The sequence below is a fragment of the Nelumbo nucifera genome, chromosome 3 (assembly GCF_055504915.1).
Source record: "Nelumbo nucifera cultivar China Antique chromosome 3, China Antique-T2T, whole genome shotgun sequence".
NCBI lineage: Eukaryota > Viridiplantae > Streptophyta > Magnoliopsida > Proteales > Nelumbonaceae > Nelumbo > Nelumbo nucifera.
In genome coordinates, this window is record NC_142651.1 from 15,986,461 (window position 1) to 15,992,528 (window position 6,068).

Sequence of the window (6,068 nt, forward strand, 5' to 3'; positions counted from 1 at the left end):
TATATACGATATATTGGTATAGATTATAGTACGTCCAAAATGAGTTGAATATCCAAATATCCACTACATCAATTTAAATGGGTCAGGTTCAGTTGGGTATAGGGTATGGGGTACCCATTGGATTGACCTTTGACATTTTGATTCATGAATTTTTACCTAGAGCTAGAGATAATCATCCAACTAGCTAGTAAATGGGTGGATCCGGTCGGACCCCCATATATATGTCATGTGTAAACAGATGGTTAGTGGGTCAATTGTTGTTCAAAGGTTCAACCAACATCTAACCGGCCCCCAACCTACTTCACTGTCACTAGAGGGATCCTCCTTATTAAGAGCGTGTTTGGTTCTGTTTACGTTTATTCACTAAACGTTTATTGATGGTATTACATAGGCGTCATCTCAGCATTTTCTCTCTCTTGCTCTTCTGCATACATTGAAAATGTAAAAAGTGAACTTTGATTTATGTGTATGTCAACCGTTTGTATAAATTATTTTTTGAAGCTTCCACAAACGGCCAATCATTTATTCATTGCTACGCTGAAGCGACACCTAGTTGTCAACGGTTGCAATTATTGCATTTTTCGGTTTTACATACAAATAAAGTATAAGCGTTTATTCAATAAACATAAACGGAATCAAACACATACCAAGAACCTTGTGGGGTTCTCTTGTCTTCTGGCTTAATTTGTTTAGTTTTAACAGTGTTTTATTCTGTTCTTTTTTTTTTAGTTATTCTGGTTAGGTCTGGTTGTTTGTAGTTTCATGTGGATGTTGCAACCTCTGGCTTTATGTTTTTTTTTTGGAGAATGACGGTTCAGCACAGGGTCAGAATTTGTAGGCCTAAAGTACTATTGGGGTAGGTGGCAATGCGGAATTGATGTCAAGTCACGATCGGGTGTTGATGCATAAAGTGTGGGTATTTGACATTTCGAATGTTTATAAATGTATAGTGGGATTCAAAAATCTGCATTGGGCCGTATTTCTCTATTTTTTTCTTGGTTAATGATTATTCCTCTTTACCAAGAAAAAACTATTTAATTGTCACCATTAATGTGAATCAGGAGTATTATTAAATAAAGAAAAATAAATAATTTATAGAAAAATTGCAGGTAAATGGGGCAGGAATCTGCTACCAACAAAACAGTACTCACAACAATGTACCAACTGCCCCACTGCAACTGTATATTGGGAACATCTATCTTATTATTCATGGGAGACGTTTCCGATGTGAGGCTGCAGTGGATGGTTGATAAATGTTGCGGGTATATTATTGGTAGCAGATCCGAAATCGTAAAATGGCTATGTAAGCTGGGCCTGACTACTAGGTTGAAAAATGACACTTTTGGTTTATTTGTCACTAGATAATAACCATCCAGCAATTAGGGGAGCAACTATTTTAGGGTAGTTGGAACTGGGATAGCAGTTGTAATTAGAATTCTTTGGAATCGAAATTAGAATAGTTTATTCCCTTTATCTTTTCGGTTTAGTCTGAAATCAGAATCGGAATTAGAATTGGCTGGAATAGATTCTCATTCCCGGGGGAGGGGAGGGAATGGCAATTTCCTTGTATGGGGAATGCCATTCTATTAGGAATGAGAATGAGATTCCAATTTTGCCCAACCAAATATTTGAAATCAAAATGAAAATAGAATTCCAATTCTATCCAACCAAATAGTTAGATTATTCCGATTTCGATTCCAAACTCCTATTCCTGAAAACCAAACAGACTCTTAATGTGTTTTGCAGCTTTTGCTTGTCATTATCTATATTATAAATTTAAATCATACTTATTGTTTCATTTAATAGATTAAATCATATTTTATTTATAAATTTGTTTGTTTCAATAAAGTTATTTTCTGGTTTATATATTTTAATAAAATTCAATTAAAAATGTTAATATAGACCCCTAACCGGCCAAGTGGAGACGGGACTTGATCCCAGGTCACGGTAGCTTGGATTCATGTCTTATTCAAGTTTTGACTCCAAATAAGACATGATAACTTATATTTATATTTCCCTTTTTCTTTTATCTTTTCCATGATGCAAGAAATCTCTAACATATTTTTCACTTTTAGACGATAATAATAATAATAATAATAATAATAATAATAATAATAACAATAATAACAATAAATTCAAAAATTTCTACAAAATTTTATGTATTTTTTTTCATTTTTATATTTTTTGTTTTATTATTATTAATCAGACGCCTATTGCAAGATCCAAACTTGAATATATAAGCACCTCATCCAAATATGTGATAACCGGATAGAATCGTGAAGTTTCAAGAAATGTTTTAAAAAATGACCTAGAATCGGAATCATTATGGTCACTAGTTTTTGGGTCGATAGTTTGACCATTCATTCAAATGGATAGCTCGTTCTAACAACAAAATTAAAAAATAAAAAAGGCAAAAAACTGTTGAACAGGTTGACGGTTCGAATACTCATAACGAGTCATTGACTAATTCAACAATTTTTGGCTAAGGACTAGGTTTGGCATAAAACAGAACCGGTTTCCTGGATGGTTCTCAGGCCGAATAGTTCGACTGTCCAAGTCAACGGCGGTTTGAAAACATTGGTTTCAACTTTCATTAACAGGCCTACCTGCTTGGCTAAACTCTTCTTTTTGTAGTGTTTTCTCTTTTGGGTCTATCTTTTTTTTTCTTTTATTCATTTATAAAAAAAAAGTAAGATTTAAATAGAAGGAATTGAATGAGGTGAAAAGTAGTAGTTTAATTTACCACAATTGAGTGCTAGCGTGGTTAGCATGTTAGTTGGGTAGTCCCAGAAAAGACGTGGATTTAAATCTCGTTGTTACCACCATTGAAAAGTTAGTGTGCGTTGTGTTAAGTATAAAAAAATTTACAATTTAAACCTTACAATTAAATAATGACTAAATTAAAAATGAGTATTTTAGTCAAAGGAAAGTTTCACAATCTTATTCAGATTTTTAATATTAATATAAATATAGAATTATAGATGTGTTCGATTTTCTCTATATTTTTTTTGTATTTTTTGCGTGTAAAAATAACTCTAATATATTACACTTACTTTTTATTTATGATAAATATATGATATTATACATGTGCCTAAATAGGGATGGGAAATTTCCCCATCCCCAACAAGGACTTGACTTCCCCAACTCGATGGGGTGAGGGATGGGGATTGAGGTCCCCACCTCGCCCTGAGCCCGATATATATATATATATATATTTGTATATATCCAAATATATTTGAAACATTATTTATATTTATCCCCAGCGGGGATTGGGGATGAGGATGGGGAATATGACCCCGCCCCATACCAACCTTGTTTCCATTTTTTGCAAAATTTATGTATTTTTTCATTTTTTGTATTTTTATATTTTATTAGTTATTTATGACACTAAAGGTTAACACATTTAGCTCAAAAAATTGAATTATTTATTATTACTTTTTATATTTCATTTTTCAATATCAATAAAATTAATTCTTTTTATTACACATTTTTTTTTAATTTTATTAATAAAAATATCACAAATGTGTAATTTTTTTCTACATTTTTGTAATTTTCTATATTTATTTCTATTTTTTAAATTTTATTACCTAACTATGACTTCGTATGTTGATCAATTTGATTCGAAAGGTTGAATTTCTTAGCCACAACTTTGATAAAAAATGGTTTTGTTTTTGAGTTAGTTTTAAAATATATGGGTTTATATTATTAAAAATATTGACATAGATCTAATTAGTAGCATTTATTAGTGAAAAATAGCTCAAAACATAGGATTTAATAAGAGAAAATGGGATTTATTACCTTAAGTATAAGATTTAATTAGAGGGGATTAAATAATGTGCAAAGTAATAATTGAAGTTACATTTTCAAACCTTACAATTAGAGATGGATTAAATACACAAATATAGGCATTTTAGTATCCATTAAAGTTAGCATTCAAGCTATAATAAAATGACTTTTATACCCTTTCTTAAACAAAGAAGTATAGGGTAATTTTAGTCCAAAAAAAGTTTCACATTGCATTCACACTTTTATATATAGTATACATTTATATTATATATTTTCAAAATATGTTTAAAATATTATTTATATTTAAATTTTTTTCTTTTATTTTAAGAATTTATTTTTCAAAAGAATATGTTAATTAAAAAAATTTAGGGATTTGGGTCCCCATGGGGAACTCACCTTTGTTAGGGATTGGGGATGGAGGACAGATTTTATCCCTAGTGGGGATTGAGGTCGGGAATAGGGATTTATCTATAAATCGGGATCAGGGACATGGAATATGATCTATGCTCTGGGAGATGTTCCCAATGCACGCTAATGTGCACGTGGTGCGTCGTTACCATTCCTACTCACCTTCTTACTTTTATCATGTTTACTAGTAAGTGTGCACGTGGCAATTCTAGATGATGATAATTATAATAATAATATATCTAAAATTTTCTATAAACTTATGTAATTTTTATTTATTGTTTCTATATTTTTTTGTTTTTTATTATTAATTAGATGCAAATTGCAAAATCCAAATTTGATTAAATAAACACCTCATCGAAATATGTGATAATCATATCAAGTTTCAAGTTGTTGTTTTTTTATTATTAGTCATTGTTTTAAAAACCGAACCAAACCAGACGGTTGAACCATTTGGCTCAGAAATCGGTAGAGGTGTCAAACGGGCCGAGTTGGGCTATGCCGACATGGCATGGCCAATAGGTAGCCCATGCAAAGTGCGGATTGTGCCGCCCTCCCTTGGATAACTTGGGGGGTTGGCCCATGGGCCGAGCCTTGGGCCAAGTTGGGTCGTGCACCGGGCCAAAGCTATTTATTTAAAAATTTTGACAAAAAACTTAAACTTTTAATTTTATATGAATTTTGATGTATACAATTGCTTATATATACAATAATTAAATAAATTAGTACAATAAAATTAAAAAATATTTATTTTATTAATATATTATTATATAATTATAATTTATATAATATTATATATATAAATATATAAATAATATATGGGTCGTGCTGGCACGTGGACTGCGAGCAACATGGCCTGCTCGGTCGTGTTGTGTTGGCCCAGCCTGTGGACCTAAAACCCCAGGCCCAACATGGTCCGCACGATCATGCCGGGCCTGGCACGACCCGCGGACCACCGTGTCGGGCCGCAGGCGGCACGACCTGATTTACACCTCTAGGAATCTGTTAGGTTAGTAGTTTCGTTTTGGCCCTAAACCACTATTTTACAAAAAAAAAATGTTGAAATGGTTAGAGAACCACTGACCAGGATGGTTTAACCGTTAAAATGTTTAACCTACTTAATGGTTCTTGAGTTGCTTTCAAACTAATTCCAAAATTTTTATTTATTTTAAAATAAAAAATAAAAAGAATATTGAAAGAAAAAACTTTCATATATCATAATCTTGTTTGGTTATTACCCAATGGCCAAAATTAGTTAGGATTTTTAGTTTTTCCATTTTGATTTTGAGTTTTCTCATTTCTGTGATTCTTTTTAAGTTGTAACAACATAAAAATTTCAACTCCAATGAAGAGATCAAAAAATCGACGCAAGAGATGAAAGATTAAACACCGATCTTATATTAGAAATATAAAATACACCAATGAAGCAAGCAATCTGGGACTTGAGAGAGATTTAGAGAGATGTAAAAAGAGGGTAAATGGTGTTGTACGGTAGTGATGATGAACATGGAGATAGTTGTTGTTGGCGGTTTCTTCTATCTTTCTTTTTTTTCCTCACTTCTAAACTCTAACCAATTGCCTCCTTCTCAATGTCTCACATTCTCCTCTCATAATAATGTATATATATGGTGGACTTTAATCTAATCATAACCTAACAGTCAAAATAAAAAAGTTATATTATATTTTACATCTTATCGGTTTGACCCGCCCAAACTAGACCATTGAACCGCTAACCCAAAAATCGGAAGCCAGAGCAATTCTATTTCCGTTCGATTTTTAAAACCTTGATTTTAGTCAAAAGAAAGTTTCACAATCTTATTCATATTTTTAATAGTAACATAAATATAGAATTACATATGTGTTTAATTTTTTCTATA